The sequence below is a fragment of the Sminthopsis crassicaudata genome, chromosome 3 (assembly GCF_048593235.1).
Source record: "Sminthopsis crassicaudata isolate SCR6 chromosome 3, ASM4859323v1, whole genome shotgun sequence".
Classification (NCBI taxonomy): domain Eukaryota; kingdom Metazoa; phylum Chordata; class Mammalia; order Dasyuromorphia; family Dasyuridae; genus Sminthopsis; species Sminthopsis crassicaudata.
This window is the reverse complement of record NC_133619.1, coordinates 391,051,489-391,075,996: the sequence shown is the minus strand read 5'-3', so window position 1 is coordinate 391,075,996 and position 24,508 is coordinate 391,051,489. Positions and strand designations below refer to the sequence as shown.

The 24,508-nt window shown below is 35.5% G+C and overlaps 1 long non-coding RNA gene across 1 annotated transcript in view; it reads left to right on the top strand.

The window, feature by feature from the left end:
• The window catches only part of LOC141559578 (uncharacterized), a 53,703-nt gene that overhangs the window by 11,923 nt on the left and 17,272 nt on the right, over positions 1–24,508 (top strand). Inside the window, exons 2-3 of the long non-coding RNA XR_012487498.1 lie at positions 20,065–20,126; positions 21,070–21,142. This is a non-coding gene — a long non-coding RNA (uncharacterized LOC141559578). The remainder of the gene's footprint in view (positions 1–20,064; positions 20,127–21,069; positions 21,143–24,508) is intronic.

Below are 24,508 nucleotides of genomic sequence, written 5' to 3'. Positions count from 1 at the left end.
GCTAAAAGCCACTTTCTATAGGAAATCTTTCCAGATCACTCTTTTATTATCCTCAATTTATCCTGTACATATCTTGTTAGAACATATTGTTTTCATGTTGTTCTCTCATTAGAATGAGCATGTACTGGTTTTTACTTTTCTTTATATCCCCAATCCATATCACAGTGCCTTAATGGAATGAGGGAAGGAAAAGAAGAAAAGAAACAAGCATTTATTAGAGGCTGTTATGTGCTGGGTGTTGTGATAAACAGTTTACAAATATTATCTCATTTTATCCTCACAGCAATCCTATGAAATAGGTTTTATGATTTTACAGTTCCTTAACCATTTTATGATTTAGGAAACTGAGGGAAGACAGTGTGACTTGACCAGGGTCATACAGCTAATAAATATCTGAGGCTGAATTTGAGCTTAGACCAGATCCAGCACTCTACCCACTATATCACTTAACTGCTGCAGCAGGCTATTGTATAGCTGTCAATTGTTGACCGACTGAAGAAAAGTTCAAGGGAGGGGTGATAATTATGTGGGGACAGGTGAAGTCCCCAGTTCTGCTGTTGTGCATTATGATTATTTATCAATTATAGTGGAAATTCACAGTCTACTTTAATCAAGTCAAACCTCAAAACAGTTTCCTATTATATGGGTTTAGAATCTGTAATTTAAAAAATCCTATATTCCCTTTCTGCCCCCCATTTTAACCTCTCTTACCCAATCATTTACACTAAAACTCATGCCTAATTCATTTCTTCTTCCTTACTTTTTAAAACATTGAAAACAACAAAGCCAAAAACTGTATTACATATTTTTTTAGGGGGGGAAGGAAAACTTCTTTTTTCTTGTTTTTTGGGGGGGGGTGGAGAGAGGAGGCTATTAGATTGTGACCTTTTAGAGGACAACGACTTATTTACTTCAGTAATGTCCAGTGCTTAGCATGGAATTGTTGAAGTAGGGTGATTATCAGGTACCCTTAATATATATATATATATTTTGAAGTGTTTAATGAAGTCTAAGTTGTAATTAGAAGAAAACACAAGATGACATTGTCCATCTGAGGTTTATTTTTAGATACATGAATTTTTTTGTGCTTTTGAAGGCAATGTTTTATGATACAATGGAAGAAACACTGACTTAGTAATTAGGGATCTGTGTTCAAATCCTACCTGTGCCTCATCTAACACATGAAAGGTTTAAACTAGATCATAGTATGATGTTAAAATTGGAAAATACCAAAGATTGAACTAAAAAGTAAATTGAAAATAATTTTAGCAAAATAGCAAGATATAAAGTAAATCCACATAAATCATCAGTATTCCTATATATAAATAGGAAATCTACTTCATGAATATCAACTGGATTAGGTACTAACTGGGTTTCTGGCTATGGCTGATTGATCAAGACTTTCTGAATTACATAACTCTTTAATAGATGGATCCAAGAAAATTTCTGGATTGTTGTAAGTACTAAAACTGGGTGACTGGCAATTTCCAGTTGAGTCAGCATTATGTTAGTTAATACATTAATGTACCATATTTTTTTGGGGGGGGGGGCGGGGAGGGAGGCCATGAAGACAGTGGGAAGCAGGCACTATAAAGCACTTAGAGCTTGGTGAGACATTGAAAACTCCAAGGTGATCTCCTGCATTTCAAGCTATTGTAAGTTGTCTTGACTTTTATTTTGGCATTTCAACTCTGCCTCATTCAAATGCAATTCACTTCAAGTCATTCCTGTGATATCATTGATTCTCTTAAAAAATAATGGATGAACAACACCAAATAAGAGAGTAAATTCCAAATGGTAATTGGCTCCATTGTGTTTGAGTTCCTAATAATTTTTTTTTTGAATGTCTGAGAAGAGTAAAAAAATAGCATGTAATGGCTAAATCATTTGATGATAGTTATTAGAATCTGAGAGGAGGATTTGCCTATTTTTAGTTGATCACACTATGAAATCCATACTCTGTTATAGAATGTTTGTCAATGCCCAAAGTTCAATTCTGAGACCTAGCAAAAAGTGAGGGTATGATATCATAGAAAGAAATCATTTTTTTGAGGTGGTGTTATTACAAGAAGCCCACTTCATTCACATTTCAGATGGTATTTTCAAATGAAAAATATAAAACTAGGGGCAGCTAGTTAGTATAGTGGAAAGAGCACCAGCCCTAAAGTCAGGGGGACCTGATTTCAATTTTGACCTCAGTCACTTAATACTTCTTGGCTATATGGCCCTGGGCAAGTCACTTAACCCCAATTGGCTCAGAGAAAAAAAAAGAAAAGAAAGAAAGCTATAAAGCTAATTGTATCAATTTTCAGTTATATGGTTAAAGATATTACTGTTTTTTTCAGTCAGGGACTTTCTCTGTTTAATTGTCACCATCAACTATTTAAAATACTTTCAGAAAAAGCAAAGAATAATACTCTGAAATGGGATATGTAGTCATTATTCTTTGAAATAGTTAATCATTATTGGTGTTGGAATGTGAAGTCAAATATTCTGACTCCAAGTTCAGTACTATTTCTGCTGTATCTTGTGGTCTTCCTTTTAGCAGCTATTTATTGAACACCTACTAGCAGTGAGCTAGATGCTGTGGAGGTTTGAGAGAAGTATAAGCTGTGCTCCCTGATCCTTAAGCCCTAATAAACTAGGAGAAATAAGATAGAATCACATAAAGATCTGAAGAGAGACAGGTATGAATACAAGGGACAAATGTGATAAATGGCTTTAAAAGGCACAAGGAAGGCAGTTAGAGAAGATATCAGAGAGAAGTTTTGGCTGGGCTTCATTAAGAAGTAGTTTTGGTTTGAAGGTTGGGTGTGTAGAGGAATTGTCTGGGGAGGTAATGTATAGACTCATATAAATATGTCATGTATTAAGAATAGTAATAAAGCCATTTTGGCTAAACATAAATGGTAGTAATGTATAATAATCCTGGGAAAGTAGGTTAGGGCTGGGTAGTAAAGAGATTTAAATGTCAATTAGAGTATTTATATTTGAAGCAATAGGAAGTCAATAGAGTTTATTTTGTGGGGGAGTGACATTATCATGGCCTATAATTTAGTAAAATCCTGTGTGGAGAATAGGTTGTATGGAGATCAATTAGGAGATTGTTTTAATTGTCCAAGCAAATAGTAATAAACGATTGAACTTGGGTGATGTGGTTATGTGAGAGGAGAGAGAAGGGAATATAAGAGATGTTGTGGAGGTAGAAAGGATAAGAATAGGCAAGTGATGGGATATGTGTTTTATAGTCAACATCCTAAAGCAAATCACTTTAGTTACACTTAGCAAATACAATGTCATGTATATATATATATATATATATATATATATATATATATATATATATATATATATATATATATATATATATATATATATATATATATTGCCAGTCTTTATCATTGCTTGGTAAATTAATGTCTGCTTATGTAAAAAAATATAGTACAAAGATAAAAAAATATTTTTGTCATTTTTTATCTGTAACTCCAAGAAAATTTATTTACTTTTGTTCCTTTTTGATAAGGAAACATTAAACTTCTCCTATGTTTTGTAAAATTTGTTAAATTAAATGAGATTTTTTTGTTTCAATTTACTTTGATTTCAGGATGCCAATAAGTGTCTTGACTTTAAACTTAATAAGTTTGTGTATGATGTATCTTATATGAAGGAGACCAATGTATTTGTAAATATCACTTTTGTTCTTTGGTTCAATTAAGCCTCTAGATTCAAGCACAAAGCCATTACCTTTCAATTCTGGGCGTATGTTAAGACTTTTATACTTATCAGAATTTCATTTGGATCTGCTAAAATTGGGAGAAAATTCCTCTAGGAGATGTCTTAATATGTGTCTTTTTTTTTGAGCCATTTAGCTTGATCCATTTACATTAAATAATTGATAAATTGTTTTGGAATACTCCCTTTTTGACCTGGAAACTATTCTTAGTTTTGTTCAGGATTTGTAATAATTGATTTCAGGATAGGCAGAACCATCAGAGGTTTATACCACTTCCCTGAAAGATGCCATGGTTCATTTCAATAGCTCTTGACATTATTGTGTCAGTAGCATATTTTCATGAGTTTTCCTTTTGGACATTATCATTTTGCTTGGTTCATGTATTATCTGTTTTCACTATGTGAATCAGATATTAGTGTAGAACCCAAATGAAAGGCTTTATGATCAATAAAACTAATATAATTATTATCCTGAACTGAAATGACTTATTAAATAATTATCAAATTATTTCTGAGCCTTTTTGGCACACTATTTTCTTCTATTTTATGTAATATCTTGTTTTTTTTTTAGTTCTACTTTAATTTAGTTTAGTTCTCTTTAGTTTATCTATTTCTTTAAAATCTATAAATTTATAAACTGTATTTCTTTTATATATACTTTAAAGTACCCAAACATGTAATTGACCTATTTTTGTAAGAGTCACTGATGATCTTGTCTTTTGATTTGAGAATCAGATTATCCTTCTTATTGATTTTTATAGAGGACCCTCCAGCTACTGTTTTTAGACTTTGCACTGGCATTTATCTATGCCTGAAATGTTTTCTCACCTTAATTCCATCTTATAGAATTTTGTTTTCTTTTCAAAAATCTGCTTAAGAAACATATATCTTCTACATCTGAAGCCTCTCCTAATTCCTCTAATTGATAATTTCTTTCTTACCAAATATTTGTCAAGTAATTTTTTTTGGCATTTTCCATTTTATGTACATTTCCATTTTATGTAATTTTATGTAATTTCCATTTTATGTACATGCCCTCAGCCCTCTGAATATAAGCTCCTTGAGGACAGGGGCTGTTTTTTTTTTTTTTACTTTTGTATCTCCAGTACCAAAAATGGTATCTGGAACATAATAAGCATCTAAATGGTTGTTGATTGATTAATTTATTTGTGAAGTCTTCTGTTAAAGAAAAAGATGGACTGTATAAATGAGAGGAAGCTAGTATGGTGCTTTGCTAATACTTCATGTGCTACTGTGAAACATTTGGTAAGTATGGGTTTTAAAAAACATTGTTGCCTTTCTTTTAAAAAAAATAATTATTTTTATTAAGAAGCATTTTTTTCTTTGTCCCACTGGGAAAAAAGAAAGAGAAAACCTATAAATATATGCATAGTTAAGCAGAACAAATTTCCATCTTGCCCATGCCAGAAATATATATTTTATTTTGCATCTTGTATGCTTCAGCTTTCTGTCAGAAGGTAAGTAGAATGCTTTATCACTGGTTGTCTGGAATTGTGGTTGCTCAATGTTTTAAAATCTTTTAAAGTTGTTTTGTCATTAAAATGGTGTTGTGTAAATGTTTCTCTTGATTCTGTTCATTCATTCTACCTAGTCTTTCCAGACTTCTCTAAAACAATATCTTTCATAATTTCTTATGTCAAAATGATATTCCATTACATTCACATACTATAATTTACTCAGTCATTCGCCAATTGATGGGTACTCTCTTAGCTTCCAGTTCTTTGCCATTAGAAAAAGTGATACTTGTTTACATGAGTTCCTTTTCCTCTTTTTTTGATCTCTTTGGAGTTGTTAGCTGAGTAGTAATATCTCTGAGCCAAAGTGTATGCACAATTTGACAACTTTGAGGCATATTTCAAAATGCCTTCCATTTTGTAGCAATGCTAGACTTTTGGGTCCTTCCTTTGATATACCTGTTATTTTGTTCCTTACATTAATGGTGCACAAGTTTCCTGTTCTGCATTTGATTTAACACATATTTTCATTGTGTTGGCCTTCTTATGACCACATATAGATAACTAGAACTTTTTATATCCTTCTTCATTTATTTTCTTTTTTGGCTCTCTCTCTCTCTCTCTCTCTCTCTGATTTATTTGTATTTCAAGCCACTGTAGTTTTTGATTGTTACAAATTTAAAATATTGTTCCTTGCACTACTGTTTTACTTTAATCTTTTGATTTTGTTTTCAATTGCTAATTAAAGGAATATGGATTTTCTAATACTTTTGTTTTCTATATTCCTTTTCACATATTTCTTCTCCCATCTATTTATCCTTTATGTAAATATCTATTTGCCTTTAATTGACCATTACTGTGTTCAGATTTTCTTTTGCACATATCACCTAGATATTGAGGTAGTTTTGAAATACCTTTCCTCAGATATTCAATAAATTTTCTTATCATTTCCACAATAATGAGATTTGATACCTAGATTCTTTCATAGTTCCACTCTTCCTTCTATGATTATTATAGTAACATCTCATAGTTCCACTTTTCTTTCCATGGTTTTTAAAATAGTAACATCTGTTGCATCTATTGTTGTATGTAGATACTGAAATTGACTTTCTGTCAAAGATTGTAGAATAATGTGTTTATTTATGATGGATATAACAAATGCTAGCTTCTTAAAATTACTTCAATATGGAATAGTTGCTTTGCTCATTGGATTGGTGCCATAAAGCTCACAGAATCTTTTCAAATTCCAGTCTAAGTATGTCCATTTTTTCTCCAACTTATTTAAATCTTGGGATTCCTAAAATCTGTTTTGCTTTTAGGTAAAAATTCTAGATTTCGTGTTATATGAAAATTTTTAATGTCCAATTTTTTCAACCTTTCCCTCTTTACATTTTAATAACTCCTTGATTAAGTCTAATTTAATTTAATCTGGATTTTGAGATGAAGTTATTTCTTGTGATTATCCTCATTTGCCTGATGTGATATTTTGTTGTATGAGGTCAATGTTGACACAAAGAGATGTGGTAGATTTGGCCCATAATTAGAAAAATGGTTCCAGCTTTGTTATGATACAGTAATTGTGCCTAAAGAAAACATTCATATCTTTAGATCATTTCATATATACTTGTGCTTTGACCACCTTAGGAGTTATATGCACTGAAGTGTTTTAAGTATGTATTGGTATTTCTGATTTGTTCCACAGTATCTTGAGTTTCTATAGAACCAACATGAAGGGAGTAACACTTGCTCCAGTGTCAGGTTAAATATCATGACTGTTTCAAGTAGGGCAAGCCTGTAACTTCCCTTTTTAGGAGCAAATGCACTATATTGACTAACCCAAACAGTGGTATGGGTGGAGACCAATTTGTCAGCATTTTAGAGTTTCTGGAAAGGCTTCAGCTACTATAGTGGTCTCAGGGTATATGAAGTATCTACTGTACACTCAATGCATATCATGCTGGCTGATGTCACTGTTTTTTTTTTTTTTTTTAACCTATATGTTATGGATGATATTTTGGGCTTTGAATATATCCTTGGTATACTTCTAATATCATACAGGACTATTAGAATTTATCTCATCCTATTCCCAAATGATTTTGATTTCTCCTTTTAAATCTCTATATTTTTTAAGGAACTTTGTTCAATATAGCTTAAAGATTTTGAATATTTGGTATGGTTAAGTCTATAAAAGGCCATTCTTAAATTTTTATGGATCAATGTTATATCCAGCTGTTTGCGAGCAATAATTTAGTCTCTGGTAATAGTTCAATTCTAGGATAGTTTATCATTTGCCAATTTTAAAGAGTATTTTGTCCTTGTCTGTAGCTGAAGTATTGGGATTTGGAGTTGATCTGCCTATAAAAGGTAGTGAGCTTCTTTGTGTAATGCTAGCTATCAGCTAATTCCTGTCTAATTAGGAATTCAGTAATTATGGTGATGTGCTGCAAAGTTTTTGCCATTTCCTTGCATGAACTTCATTGATTACTAAGACTGAGTGCCTTAAGGATATGTTATGTAATTTCCAGTGGAAATGAATTGCCATCATAAACTTCACTTAAATGAAAACAACAAAACCAAACTAAACCCTGCATTATAGCCATTTTATCTTTGATTTTTTTCCTCAGTGTATTGTTGGCTGACTTCATGTCGATGTTACCTTTTGAGGGTGTTTTAATTCCACCCTTGAGTTTTAGCCACTTTATAAATTTCATTTGGAGGTAAACCTATTTCAACTACATTAGACAAGTCTAGAGGTATTTCTTTACTATTATTTCTTGGTGAAGTGTTTTCTCATTCCAAAAGTATCTCTGTAGGTTTTTGACCTGTTTATTAGCTTGTTTACGAATGTCTAACAACAATCTTATTTTTTTGGTGATAAAGTATTAATATAATTAAGATAGCTATCATAAGATTATCTTTTATTGCTATTATTGTTATTATTCTTACCTCTTGGTAGCTAGTAAATAAGAGCCAGATAATAGTTGATTATCATCTTCTGTTTACTGCCTCTTGCATTAATACTCCGCAGTTAGGATTGAGATATTCAATTCATTTAATGCATGCTTTCTGATGATAATTCTTTATTAAACTACTTGAGAGATGCACAACACAGGAGACAGGCTGTAACACATATGACCAATCAATATTAGCTGATGCTATGATCTCACTCTCGGAAATCATCCTTATGAGCTAATACACCTAATGAGAATGTATTAGTTATTGGTTTGATGAAAGTAGGTAGTATAATCTAATTCCTACTGGCTCTTAGATGCTCCCACCTTAAAACAATAATGAGATCAAGGAATGTTAATATGGATATACTCAATTGCACATGACAAATTTATATCACTGGGGACAAAGTACCAATCCTTAAGCTTCAGAAGTCCAAAGAGTCCAGGAAGAGGTTTAATGGCTAAACCACTAAAAAGAGACCTAGTCTATCCTCTTATTATATACTACATGTGAATTTATAGATAATAAATATTCTCTTTGTATATCTGATATGGAAATTTTGCTTAATTCTCTTTCCATGTAGGAAAGAACCCAAGGAGGTCCTTCTTTCAGCTTTCAAAGTGGAGTATTATATGCTATGTAAAGATATGGGAAAGAGGCTAGAGAGATTCTCACCTTGCAAAATGATCCTGATATATGGAAAACCAAAATGATGTGAGCTAGATAAATCAACAAATAAAAATAATACTAGTGCAGCTACAGCCTACTGCAAACTGATTTTTTTCTCCCCAACTGTTCTTTCTTACTGGTTTTTGACTTGTAATTTCATCAGCAGGAAGTATCCTTTTATGGATAGAGAATAATTTTTTTCTTGTCTTCTCATCTCTTCGTATTAATGTTTTTCCCTCCTAGAACATCTTCATAGAGATTTTATCCAACTTTTTGTAAATTTTTTTGCTCATTTTTTTAATAACCATGAATACCATTGTTCTGACTACATATTCTCTCTTATTCTCCCTATATGACCAGTCTACTTTCCCTGTTCATGTCTTTTGTAATATTGTTATACCTTTTTTTCCCCTGTAGTAAAGCCCACTGGGAAACAGCTCCAGTCTTCTCATTGCCAAGTGAATTCTTTTTAGTTCATTTTTAAGGGACCATGGTATTTCATGACTTATCCACATAGTATTTTCAATAGAATGTTAATGATAAGAAGACAGACTGCAAAGGTCTGGACTAGCTCTTCTTGTCAGGATAAGCAAATGTCCTTGCCCCACGTTGGGCGCCAATTGTAACGAGCTGTCGTCTCCAGAAGCTGCTGGATCGCTCTCTGGGAAGAGATCTGCTGTGTCTACTACAATCTCTCAGACAGATTCTTCTTCCTGTAATGAACCGTTGTCTCCAGGCAGTTGCTGTTAACTCTTGTCCTTAGAAGTGACTTCCCTTCCTGCAGAGAGCCCCGTCAGGCCTGATGTAATGCAGAGAGTCTTCTTCTTTCTCTGAGAGTCCTCTCTTTTATTCTCCCAGAGAATGGGCGTGGGATAATGCAAGGGCTTCTGGGAAGAACCACCCTAGCCAATGAGCTTGCCCCCTCTATCAAGTCAACCTGAGTTCTCACCTTGTAATTGTCCAGAAAACCTGAATTCTCACCTTGTCACTATCCAGACAACCTCAGTTCTCACTTAGTAATCCTAACATCTCCCCCTTTCTTTTGATTTAGAACATAGGACAGTCATGACCTTGAAACATAAATCCATCAATATGGGAAATATTACAGATAATTACATAAATGACCTTGGAACATAAATCCATCAATATGGGAAGTATTACAGATAATTACATAAATTACATAAGCACATAGTAACATAGTAATGTAACACATGCTAGAAGTATATAACATAATCATAATCAAATAATCATAAATTGAAAATTTATAAATGTCCATAAGTCCATTGTCCATTAGTCTCATCTTGTGTGAGGAAGTCCAATGATTCCTGCTGGTTTTTAAAGTTCTTTAACAGTCTTCTTATTATCCATGCTCTTTCAGTGTCAGATGTTTCTTAGATCTTCTCCTTTATTTTGAGGTCTTTCTCTTTTTCTGTCTCTCTCTGATGGACAAGGCGAATATGACTCGTTGGTACCCATCTGATTCCTTCTCCTGCTGAAGAAATACAAGCAAACCCTCTCTCCCAGGCAGTTAACCTATCTGGTCCCTTCCATTCACCACTTTCTGGATCTCTCCACATCACCTGGCGATTATCTAAGGACAGTGGAGATGCTCTCACTGGACACTGCCCTTCTGGTGGGTTATAAAACCTGTCTGCTGGAGCCAGTGCATCTTTGTCAAAAATTAGAAAATTAATGGTATAGAGAACTAAATTTAGAAGTTCCCTAGGGCTACCTGTGGCTCCCCCTTTCTTTTGTTTTTGGAGGAGTGTCTTAATATCTCTGTTTCTTCTCTCTACTATTGCCTGCCCTTGAGGATTAAAGGGTATGCCCGTGGTATGTAAAATCTTATACTGTGCACAAAAGTGTGTAAAATGTTTGGACGTATATGCAGGTCCATTGTCTGTTTTTATTGCTTGTGGCACACCCATAATTGCAAAAGCTTGTATAAGGAATTCAGTGACCACTCGGGCTGTCTCTTTTGCTGCTGGCATTGCAAATGTGAATCCTGAAAAGGTGTCTACCACGACATGAATAAAAGATAGACGACCAAAAGATTTATAATGGGTCACATCCATTTGCCAGATTTCATTGGGTCTCAAACCACGAGGATTCTTCCCTGGAGGGAGTGTAGGAGCATGGAAAGGAAGACAAGCTGTACAGCTTTTTACTATGCTCCTAGCTTCCTCTCTTGTGATTCCAAATTGTAAACGTAAAGCTCGAGCAGCCTGATGATATTTAGAATGAGATTCTTGTGCTTCCTGAAATAAAGGACTACTGGCTAACATGGTTAGAAGGCTATCTGCCTTTGAATTTCCATCAAAAATGGGACCTGGAAGTCCACTATGTGAGTGGACATGCAAGATATAAATCTTGCCTGGATGTTTTCTCACTTGCTCTTGAAGTTCCTTAAAGAGCTGATAAATATTGGAGGCTGCAAATTTTATTTGGGCTGTGGCAATTCTTTGTACTACACCTACTGAATAGGCTGAATCAGTAATTATATTTACGTCTCCTGGGTAATAAGTGAGAGCTAGCATGATAGCAAATAATTCATTCTGTTGAGTGGATTGAAAAGGAGTCCTGATTACTCTCTTTATGGTTAAATCATGAGAGTATATGGCACAAATATTTTCTTTGGAGGCATCTGTAAAGATTGTTGGTCCTTTAAGAGGAACCTTAGAAACCTTTTCTTCAAAAATCCATCGCCAATTATGTAGTAGCCGGGTAATCTTTAATGGAGATCCATGTGCAAAATTTGGAGCGGTGGCCAATAAAATTTGCCATTCTGGGATGGTCTCACAGCATACATTAATCTGTGCGTTAGTATAGAATGTGTATATTTTTTCAGGACTTATCCCAGATAATTGTGTTACTCTCTTAATAGCCTTTAATAAAATCCTAGCCACAAGCACTGGGTAAGGTGTAAGGCTTTGTTCTGGTTGTGCTGGGAGGTTCACCCACTCAATCACTCTGTCTCCTTGATGAAGGACTGCTGTGGGTGCCTCTTTTGTAGCAAAAACTGATATTTCCAAGGGTTTTTGAGTGACTCTTTCAACCACATTGGATAAAGCCAGTTCAACTTCTCTCAAAGCCTTTTGTGCTTCTTTTGTAAGCTGGCGTGGTGAATTTAAAGCACTGTCTCCCCTTAAAATGTCATAGAGAGGTTGTAGTTGATTGGTAGTTAAGCCTAACACTGGACGCATCCATTGGATATCTCCTATTAATTTTTGAAAGTCATTTAAGGTGTTCAACTTCTCTGTTCTTAAAGAAAGCTTTTGTACTGTAAGCACCTTAGGATATACTTCATATCCTAAATATTGAAAAGGAGCATGTCTTTGAATTTTTTCTGTAGCTATATGCAGTTTGTAGTACTTTAATGTTTCCATGGTCCTTTGTAGACATGCCTCTAACATTTGTTCCTCAGGTGCACATCCCAAAATATCATCCATATAATGTAACAATATTACTTTTGGAAAGGCTTTTCTTACTGGAGCAAGAGCAGCTGCAACATACATTTGGCACATAGTAGGGCTGTTTTTCATTCCCTGTGGCAAAACTGTCCATTCATATCTTTTATAAGGCTCAGCCAAATTAACACTAGGCACTGAAAAAGCAAATCTTTTCATATCCTCCTTATCTAGAGGAATAGAATAGAAACAATCCTTAATGTCTATAACCCATAGAGGCCATTCTCTTGGCAACTGAGTAGGAGATGGAAGTCCAGGCTGAAGAGTTCCCATAGTTTCCATCTGTTCATTTACTCTTCTTAGATCAGTTATCATCCTCCATTTTCCAGATTTCTTTTTCACCACAAATACTGGGGAATTCCAAGGACTTAGAGAAGGCCGCAAGTGTCCTTGGTCAAGTTGTTCTTGCACTATGTCTAATAAGGCCTGAATTTTATCACTTCTTAAGGGCCACTGTTCTACCCACACTGGTGAATCAGTCTTCCACTGAATAGGAACTGGTGAAAGTGCAGGTAGGCCTTCAACAGCAGCCCTGCCTAAAAAGCCGAAGTGCTTATTTGTAATCCTATCTGCTGTAAAATGTCTCTTCCCCACAGATTGATGGGGATTTTTTCAACCACAAAAGGAGTAAAAGCTCCTGTTTCTCCTTCAAATACCCATCTCAAAGGTCTAGCACTAACTTCTGCTGCTATTGATCCTCCCACCCCAGACATATAGGTGTCTGCTTTAATCTTTGGCCAGTGACCGGGCCAATTGGCACCTCTAATAACTGTACGATCTGCACCCGTGTCTACCAATCCTTCAAATGGTATTCCGTTTATATAAATAGTAAGCATAGGTCGGTCAGCTGTCACAGCTGCTGTCCAATATATTCCTGGATTTTGTTCATTGGAGTCAAAATCTAGGCGACTATCACTAGGTTGCTTATTAGGGGTCCGTAACAATAAGCCTGATGCTACTACTTCTCCTGGTTGATAAATCACACGTTGTCTGCCTGTGTTAGTGACTGGGATATTAGATACACGTTCTCCAGTCTCCCACATCAGTGTATGGATGGACACTGTTTTGTAGGCACTCTCAGAAGGTGAAATGGTCAAGCCTACTGTGCCTGGAGGCAAAGGATCCATAGGCTCAACAGGAACAGATTTCACTTCTCCAGGGAGTATCTCGGTAGTCTCTACTGCACACAACTCTATTTTTCCTAATTTCAATCCCTTTCTTCCATCTGATTGCCTTTTGGCTGATTGATCATGTCTTAAAATTCTCTGGATGTAACCTCGGCTGCCATCATGCCCCACTTGGGGGGCTGAAGCTGGGCCCCACCTGTCATTTCCCTGTGTCAATCTACATTCGGAGGCCCAGTGGAGGCCCTTGTGACATTTTGGACATGGAGTTTTAGGTCTTCTCTCACCCTGTCTTCTCACTGTATCTCCATATCTACACTGAGCTCTTAGATGCCCAATTTTTCCACATTGAAAACATCGCCGAGTTTCTCTAGAAGGCCCTTGCCAGGAGGGACCCTGTCTTTCCACATTCATCATTGTCCGGGTGTAAAAAGCATTTGTTCCCACTGTAGCACAGCGTCTTATGATCTCCTCTAAAGGAGCATCTTTGTCTAATCCCCATATAATTCTTTTGCAAATCTCATTGGCATTTTCCTTAGCCAGATGTCTGGTCATTATTTCTGTAGCTGAATTTTCTCCAATAGTTCTTTTGACAGCAGTTTGCAAACGTCCCACAAAATCTGCAAAAGGTTCATTGGGACCTTGCTGTATTTTAGTGAAAGCCTCTCCACGATCTTTCTGTCCAGGAAGGACACCCCAAGCTTTTATTGCAGCCTTAGCAATTTGTTCATATATTGTCATAGTATAATTAATCTGTTCCGAATTCTCTCCATATTGACCTTCACCAGCTAAGTGCTCAAAAGTGAATTGTGTGTTAACTCCTATTTCCAAATTGCATCTGACTTGAATTTTACATAATTCATGAAATTCCGCAAGCCATAATAAATTTTCTCCAGGCTCCAGACATGTCCTTGCTATGGATTTCCAATCATTCGGGGTTAGGACTTCATAAGACAAACCATCTAGTAACATTTTGACATAAGCTGATGTAGCCCCATAAAGGGTACAACCTTTTTTCAAATCCTTAATTGTATTCAAATCTAAAGGTGCATATCTTCTCCTTTTTTTACCTACAGAGTCAGTATTTTCAATCACAGGATATGCATGTATAAAATCACTTATATCCTGTCCTTCTCTCTTAGCTTTAACCAATGCTTTTTCTAATCTTGTCATAGGCTTAGGCTTCTTCACAGGCAATTCAGTTTGTGTTTCTGCCTCTTCCCCTCTTTCTTCCTCCATCTCTGAAGCTGGGGTTGATGTGGGCCTGTCAATAATCTGTTCTCTAGGCAGGGTTGAAGCTTCTTCAAGAGAATCATACCATAATTCCTCATTTAAATCCTCTTGCTCTAGGGAAAGATCTTGATCTTTCCTTTTTTCCTCACACTTCCTCCTCTGTTCATTTTTAGAACTTTTCCTTCTCCTACAACTTGCTTGATAGTTTAAGGCTAATTGAACTATGTTGTAGATATAAAATACTTCTGCAGAAATTGAACGAGGCCCATTTTTTGCTTGAAATTCTTTCATTTCATATCCCACTAGCTTCCATTTATCTACATCTATCTTTTCTTCCTCTAAGAACCAAGGGGATGTGCGTCTTAATGCAGCCAAGAGTTTAGCAATCTGTACCCAGGTTACAAGTAAACTCTGCTCCTCAATTATCTTGATTATACTCTCTATAGTACCACTCCTGAATGGAGCTGAGGTTGCGTCTGGGGCTGAGGTTGAGTCGGCTGAGGTCCAGGGATTGAATATAGCTAACATCTGCCCCATTTCAGCTATAAGAGATTCCTGGTTTAGCCCTTAACAAGTTAAGTTCCTTATTTATCTATTAGCACGCTCACTTAATCTTTAACAAAGTTTCCTCGTTACTCACGGTTCTGGGTCAGAGAGACTGAGATCTAGATTGGAAGCTTTTCCACTGGAATCAGGACTGTGTCTGTCCCTGTTCGGGCGCCAAATTGCAAAGGTCTGGACTAGCTCTTCTTGTCAGGATAAGCAAATGTCCTTGCCCCACGTTGGGCGCCAATTGTAACGAGCTGTCGTCTCCAGAAGCTGCTGGATCGCTCTCTGGGAAGAGATCTGCTGTGTCTACTACAATCTCTCAGACAGATTCTTCTTCCTGTAATGAACCGTTGTCTCCAGGCAGTTGCTGTTAACTCTTGTCCTTAGAAGTGACTTCCCTTCCTGCAGAGAGCCCCGTCAGGCCTGATGTAATGCAGAGAGTCTTCTTCTTTCTCTGAGAGTCCTCTCTTTTATTCTCCCAGAGAATGGGCGTGGGATAATGCAAGGGCTTCTGGGAAGAACCACCCTAGCCAATGAGCTTGCCCCCTCTATCAAGTCAACCTGAGTTCTCACCTTGTAATTGTCCAGAAAACCTGAATTCTCACCTTGTCACTATCCAGACAACCTCAGTTCTCACTTAGTAATCCTAACAACAGACCATTATGACTGTGAGAAATTGGGAATATTGGATGAGCTATGCAATTACAGAAGGTAGATCCAGTCCATTCATGTTCTCTTTCTCCCAGAGAACAGATGACTAAGGGTTGACACACTAAAGAATGAAATTTATTCTGCTTGTCTCCAGAGAGCAAAACTTGTAGTAATGTATAGGATTTCCAAATATACAAATTTAGGCTTGAGGTTAGGAAAAACATCCTAATAATTAAATTTATACAAAAGTAGAATAAATTCCCCTTGGAGTAGAATGAGAAAACTAGAGGCAAAGACTGTATTACTATCTTTCAGGTAAGTTGAAGAAGGGATTCTCATTCAGGTGCATGTTGCACTAATTGTTTTCAGAATTACCTTCCATTTCTGAGATTCTGTAGTATCAAATTCCAGACCCAGCTTATTGCTGTAGTCTATAATACAAGCAAGCAAGGAAGTAAAGAATTATTGATTGTGTGTCTATTATGTGGTCTTGCTACAACCCTGGGAGGTAAGTCCCAGGGTCACATAGCAAATGTCTAAGGTCAAATTTGAACTCAGGTCTTTGACTCCAGGTCCAGCTTTCGATTCACTATGGTCCCTAGTTAAACACAAAATCAAAATGAACATAAAAAGGACTTAGGTGAGCTATCCTTTCTATAATGCTAGATAGAAGCTGTCTATTTGTTCAATGCCATAGTCTTGATAAGGAGGGGAAAACATATCTAGGGTTCACATTTTTACTTCTTACTTTCTTCATGTGGAATGGGGGTGGAATGGTTGGAAGGGGAAGGAAGATATCCCAAAGGCTTCATCTCTAAAGAATCTTTTTCTGAAGAATGACTCAATATATAGTATGGAAGTCTGCCTTTGGTGTTAAGAAAACAAATGGAAGGGTTCCATTCCTCCCTCTCCTTTTATTTGGATCATTAAAGGTGAAAAGTTGAATCTTGTCACTGATGAAGTAGTACAGGATCCATCCAAACAAGAGCTTTGCAATCTCCAATTTATTCATGTTTAAGTAGTTGGCTATCTAATCTGTTTAGCTGACTAACAAAGTGAATCATTTGAGCCCAAACAGAAGTGTACCTGAGAAGGTTATCCCCTCTCCACTCCCCACCCCGAACGTTTGCTCTATTTTCTCTTATTCTTTCTTTTTCTTTCCCTGGTATAACTATGGTCAGTTTTTTAAAAAACAACTAAATCTATTGTCAAGCATTCTGATTTGAATATGCAAGTAGGTTGTTAAAATAATTTTTTTTGAGGTTCAACTCAGGGAACTAGATTATTCAGAGGTATGGTGTGCCACATATGAAGAATTATCCTGAACACACATAAAATATATAGTTCCCCAAACAAATTTTATGCTTTATACCATCAAGAAGTTAAATGATGTATCTATTATATTTATACTTAAATTTGTCAAAGTTAGGATTAGAAACCAAGTCTTCCCAAGTCCCAAATTTTCCCACTCTCTGCTATGTCATGCTGCTTTTCAAGGTAGAAAATAATACTTAAATATTTCATGAAACTGGCTTTCGTTCACTAGACACAGGTCACGTGTATTTGAATCAAATTGCCTCAGGACTTTGTAGAGCCTGAAGATTGTTCCATCAGATAATTAAGGGAAAAAAAAATTGACATCTTGAGCATTTGAAATTTAAGACATGCGTATGTCTATAGAACTGGCTTAAAAGGTATTTAAGGATAGATCTTCCTGATTTCTTACCTAATCCATATTTTCATTTTTCAGTCTGTTTTCTCCCTATAGTACAATAAGCCCTCAATTAACCAAAATTTTCAATTAATTGGACTTTATTTCTATGTTTCACTTCTAGTAGAGAGAGGCAAATGCCAATAAACTAACTCAGATGGGTTTTTATTCAACAAACACATTTTTAGGATATGACTTGGAGTCAGCACAAATTTAACTCATTCTCTTTATATAATGGAGATTTAGATTAGACTTTTGCTTCAGACACTAGCATGTCCAAGGGTAACTCCTAACCCTGTCAGAGTCGGTTCTCTCATCTTCAGATTAGGGATAAAGGTATCATAACCCTAGAACTAAACAGGATATCAAATGATCTGTTCCCTTCATGTTAGAGATGAGAGGGAAAAGGATCATTCTTATAAGAGTCAGAAAAGGGAAAAATATGTATAGTGGTCACATTACATTGGGGATCTTATCAGATAATGCATGTAAAATGCTTTAGAAACTTCACACAGCGGACATTATTCTATACCTACAGGTAAAAATTGTGTGAGAAACATCAAGATTTAGGGTCATGACTCTTTTGAGTTGTATGACCTTAAGTCAAAACTAATCGGTTTTTTCCCCCAGTGAATGTGAAAAAAAAGTATTTCATTATTCTTTCAAAGTATTGTGGTTAATTGGAAATTGTGTTGTAAGCTTTGGGGCGTTGGGTGGTGGTGTGTGTATGTGGTAGTGGTAGAAAACAAAAACAAAAAATCAAATGAATTTCATGTCTAAGTTAAATATTTGAATGGAAAGGCATCTCATATTTCATTAACATGGAAGACATTTAATTTTTATTTCAGATATATTTTGCAATCTATATGAAATTAAACTTTTACCAAAGTAGCTTAAGAAATACTATCCCCATCAATTTCAGCAAGTTTGTTTTGATATGATCTGTAAGGAAAAGGGGTTACCTTTAGGTGATTTCTACCTAAGGAAGAACTTTAAATATATAATTAAAAATTCAGGTAGAAAAATATTAATGAAAACAAATATTACTTTGAGTATCAGGATTAGCCTTTGTTTTACTTTTTCCTTCCTCTTTCTCTCCCTCCCGTTCTCCTTCTCTGTGTCTCTTGGTCTCTGTCTCTGTGTCTGTCTCTTTCTGTTTCTGTCTCTGTCTCTGTGTCTGTCACTGTCTGTCTGTATGTCTCCCCCCTCTCTTTGCTCTTTTCTTTCTTTTTCTCTACTTGTCATAGGCCTGTAGTACCATTAACATTACATTAACAGGATGTCTGGAACAGGTCTTTTCAGACCCTAACCCTAAATTGGTCCCAGAGTGGTATGGGACTATTTGTCATTTCCAATTAACTTGTTTGAGATTCTGCAGGAACATTCTTGAGAAATACACATTTTCTTTTTTTATTCATGTATTACCTCCTTTAGCCATGGATTTTTAAGCCTTTAACGTGATGAATCATAAAAGCACATGCAAGTTGATATTGGTTGCAATCCTAGACAAAGTCAGTGTGTAATAGCCCAATAATTATAAGGAAGATATGATGTGAATGTTGCAAGAAGGCAGGAGTAAATCTTTTGGGTGTACACCTTATGCCACCATGTTTGGGTGTGTGAAAGAACCCATAACCTTACTTTCAGATGGTTTGCAGTACAGTTGTCTTGTCTAGCTAAATTTCTATCTCAATCAGTTATGGGTAACTTTTACCCCATATGCTTCTGCACCAATCATCCAGAATACTGGGTCCAGATGTCACTTCTCTATTGTAATTACATAATATCTTGCCTATAGCCTTTTCTTTGTCTATGCTATTACATATCTAATAGATCCTCTTTTTTCTCCAAGTTCAAATGGGAAATGTTAAATGCAATTTTTTTTTCAGAATCATCAGATTACCCAATATCATACATTTTGCATAGGGCCCACCCATTCTTAGCTATGCTATTCCTGGTTTTACCCACTTAGTAAAGCATTAATAAATGTTTGTTGACTGAGGGACTGATTTAGTCTCACTGTTTCCTGTGTCAGCAATTGTCCTCAATGTTCTTACAAAAGAGATACTCATGTAAACTGATCAAAAATAGAATTATAAGAAGAAACTGAGTGCATAAGTTGTTTTTTAAAAGATTATTTCCTATGTTTATTAAATTTTCTAACATCTTTAAATATTGAGTTAAATGGACCAGTACTTATTTTTATGACTTGGCTGAATATATTTATCCAGTATTTGATAAAGCTTAATCAAATAGACTTTTGATTTAGCAAAAAACTTGAAATGAAATCTCTAACCCATTGTCCTTCAGAAAGTTAGGAGTTCTTTCTACTCTTGGCTAACTTCTTGCTGGTTATTAATTACTGGCTTGGATGCCTTGCCTCTATCTGCTGAAGGCTAATGTCCAGATGTCAAAAGCATTAGAAAGATGAGGCTGTATGTTCCTCAGTTTTTAGGAGAATATTGATTTGAGGTGTCTTTTCCTTCTTTTCCCCTGTCCAGGAGCACCCACAATATCATCTCATTTGTGGGTTATGAATCTCAAGGCCTGGGTCTATAATAAGGTAAGGAGTTACCTTAATTTTAAAGAAGCTTTTTTGTTGGAACAGAATTTGATTGAATTTATCAGGATCTCCATTTTGTTGGAGCCTAAACTTTTTGCCTAGTTTTCTTACTCTTTTATATGCCAACTCTCTCTCCATGAGTTAGAGAAGGTTAAGGAAGGAAAGTGGTGTTAACTACCTGAATTTTTAAAAGAAGATTGATTTATTTTTTAATGAAAAAAATTATTTTCTCTTTCTTTCCTCTTAATTTCCCCCATAATCTTTATAAATATAAATGTGATTATACACACATATTCACATATATACATATGCATATACATTTCAAATAAAATTTATTTCAAAGAAATAAATTCTTATATTCTTCCTGGACTTTAGCTTGCTTTTTGATACATATGAATTTCTTCTATCTTGATTTGTGCCTCCATTATGTGCCTGATTCCCTTGCTCTAGATACCTAGCTCATTAAAAAAAAAAAAAAAAAAGTTACTTCCATAATTCCTTCTGTGTAAGGGTCCTTTAAATGGGCGGCCACAGTGCAACAGGAGATTGAGTTGTCCAGAAGTAATTTCTGTGGATATAGGATTACCCTGTGGGTAGGATCCTGTGGGTAGGATCCTGGCCATAATGAATAGCTTCGTAATGGGTGACGGCTCTCTTGCTGATTGGCTGTGTGTATGACCTCACAAGTTCTTTATAAGCCCACTGCAGGCAGCAAGTCTCTCTCTTTAACCTGGCTCCCTAGCCTGGGGTAGCTGAGCCAAGCTGATGGATAGCCAAGAGGTAAGGAGTTTGGTAGTGAACACATGGGTCTTCAGACCAGGTGTTCACTAGGGAGTTAACAAGTCAGGGAATTAAGTCAAGGCATTAGGTGAGTAGGTATAATAAAGGCTTTTAAGTTTACACATGGCTGTTCTTGAGCATGTTATTGGTTATTAAACTATAGATTCAAGAAATCGTGGTCAGAGACCTTTGAAGGCCTCAGAGAAGGCAAGCCGGGTAGAGTTGACACTGCAAAGGTAAGTGGTCAAAGGTACTCTGTTGGGCCTAGGACAGACTGGTAATAGTAACTGCTAGGAGGGCATGTTACACTTCTGTCTTATTCTGGCATATGGACTCCAATCATCTAGTCTGGCTTTCATAGTCTTGGTTACTAATTCCATGCTCTTTTCCTTCTAATCTCTTGGTGATGATGGCAGGGGGGGAAGTTTAGGGAACTGAATACTTGAGTTTCCTGGGCAGGGTCAAAACAACTTCACAGAACAAATAGTCCAAATTCTCATGATTCTAAATTGCTAGGAAGAATTTGCAGGGATTGGTAATTGGTGGTGATGGGGTGAAGGGAGGATTACCAGTCCACTATTCTTTCTTTTCTGCCATAATCTTCTACGCTGGAAAAATACAGGTTATTTTAGAGCAGAGGTGTCAAAATCAAAGCCTATAGACTATGGCCACTCACAAAACTTCTGTGCTGTTCAACCAGATCAAAATGTAATTGGGAAATGTTAATAAAATAAAAATATAATACAACACAGATAATGTTAATTCATGTTTTTCTAAGTCAATATTCAGTCCCCAGTTATCTGTTTTTGTTTAAGTTCAACATCACTGCTCTAGAGAAGAGCTCGTTAAACTTTTTCCACTCCTGACCACCTTACCCAAGTTTTTATGTGATCCTAAGTATATTAGGTATTTAAGGTAGGTATACAAACATTTATTGATAATAATAATAATAATAATAATAATAATAATAATAATAATAATAATAATAATAATAATTTTGTAACCTCTCACATTCAGTTGTGACTTACAGTTTAAAAAGCTTTGCTCTAGGGGGTGCCAGACAAATACCTAATTTTGGATGGTCAGACTTGTGAAAATAAATGACACTGAAGCAGTTAGATGGTACAGTGAATAGAGCATCAGTCTTAAATTCAGGAGAACCTGATTTCAAATTTGACCTCAGACATTTAAGATATACTAGCTATGTGACCTTGGGTCACTTAACCCCAATTGTCTCATCAAAAAAAGAAAAAAAAAAAAGGAAATGACACCACCTCATTTGCAGCACATGCCTGTGAAGCACCTGCAGATATCTGGAGTATTTCATATTTTTTCAAGATGTTTATTTTTTTATAATAATAGTTTTTTATTTTTCAAAATACAAAGATAATTTTCAGCATTCACCCTTGCAAAATCTTGTGTTTCAAATTTTTCTTCCCCTCCCCAGACAGTAAGTAATTGAATATAGGTTAAATATGTATGTCCTATTTTAAACAAGACAAATGAATAGAATTCAATTCAATAATCATTTATTATGTTATACTAGCCAATTAGAAAATGTTTACGGACTGAGTGAATTTCATTTTTTAATTCTGTATAGGTGCTAGTGAACATGTAAATACAAGAATAGATATAAAGAAGTCCTTCCTTGCATTTTTTTTCTTTCCTAGTTTATTTTCAACAGGATTGAGGGAGTGAGTGGGAAGTGAAGAATATGTTCACCACAAAGGAAAACAATATTTCCCAGAATGCCAAAAATTCATGTTTATGCCATCAAGGTTCATCAAACAAAAAACTTCTAGAGATAAGCCAGGCTGATGTATACAGAATTAGAGACTGGTTTGGGAACAAGACAGCAACCAGAACAACATTTTAAGCACCTCTTATGTGCTTGGCATTGTTTTAGGCACAGAGAATATAGACATAAAAAGCAATACAGTACCTGACCTCAATTAAGTCATGCTCCTGTGGGAATAGAATAAATTCATGGATTAAAAAAAAGCAACACAGGAGATAGACAAAATAAAAACAAGGTATTAGGTATTAATTCCTCGGAAAATAAGGAAAGTCCCTGGAGGAGGTTATAGAAGCTGGGTCTTAAAGTGAACTAGGGGTTCCAAGAGGCAGAGGTTATGAGGGCACATACTGAAAATTGAGAGTATGTCCATTGATTGGGGGGTGGTTGAATAAGCTGCGTTATATGACTGTGATGAAATATTATTGTGCTATAAGAAATTATGAGCAGGATAATGTTAGAAAAAAAACTTAGGAAGAGTTATATTAACTGATGCAAAATAAAGAGAGCAGAACTAGGAGAACATGTACACATAAACTGCAATATTGTAAAATGATGAACTGTGAATGACTTAGCTATTCTCAGCAATACAGTGATCCAAAACAATTCTGAAGGACATTTGTTGAAAAATGCTATCCACCTTCAGAGTATGAAATAATAGCATCTGAATGCAGATTAGAGCATACTTTTAAATCTTTATCTTTCTTCTTTATTTTTTCCTGGTTTGTCTTGTCTTTCATAACATGACTACAATGGAAATATGTTTTGCAAGATTGTACAAATATAGTCTATTAAATTGCTTGCTTTTTCAAGGAAGGGGTAAAAGAGATAAGAGAGGGAGAAAATTTAGAACTCAAAATAAAAAATAAAACAAAACATCTAAATGTTAAAAATTATTATTAAATATAATTGGGAAAATATTTTTAAATTTCAGAAAACAAAAGGAATATCATTTTGGCAGGTGAATGGAGGATACACTGGGGAGGGAAGGCAATAAATTCTTGGAGAACAATTGGAGGTTGTTGCATTAATCCAGGTGAAAGGTTGTGAGAATCTAAATTAGGGTTGTAATATAAGTAGAGAGAAAGGGGGTGAATACAAACTAAATTGAGGAGGTGGACTTGGCAATTGATACATAAATTTCAATGCCATTTTTGTTCAAGTGAGAGTTGAAGTCATGGGAGTGAGTGGGATTATGAAGGGACAGTAGGTAGGGCCAAGAGCTAACACTTGGGGAATGTGCACCTTAAAGGGTTGGAAAGAGATCATGCAGTGAGTCAAGGAGACATAAAAGGGTGATTAGAGGTGGAGAAAGAAAACCAGGAAATTGTTTTCCTTCTAAATCTAAAGGAAGACAGAGTATACACAAAGGGGAAGGCTAAAATGCCAAATACTACAGATATGCCAAAGTGAATGAAAATAACAAAGAAAAAAAATCTAAATTGATAATTAGAAGTTTATTGGTTACCTTTGAGCAGTAGTAGAGTGATGGGGGGTAGAAGCAAGAATTTGCTAGTGAATGTTTAACTATCAGGTCTTTGGGGGCAAAAGTACATCCCATATTCTTTTAAGTGTGACCTGCATTTTTAACATTTTTTCTGTCATTTTTTAAAAGTTGAGACAATCAAAAAACAATAAATCAAACACTTATCTGTAATATTTGCTGATTTCTGAGGCATAATTGCTCATACTGAAAATTTTACAACCATACTGACTCCTGAGTCACTATGAACTGGCTCCTGCACACTCCTGGATAGAAGATAAATTATATAGGTGTGAGAAGACAATGAGTGGTGAGGTTGTAGAA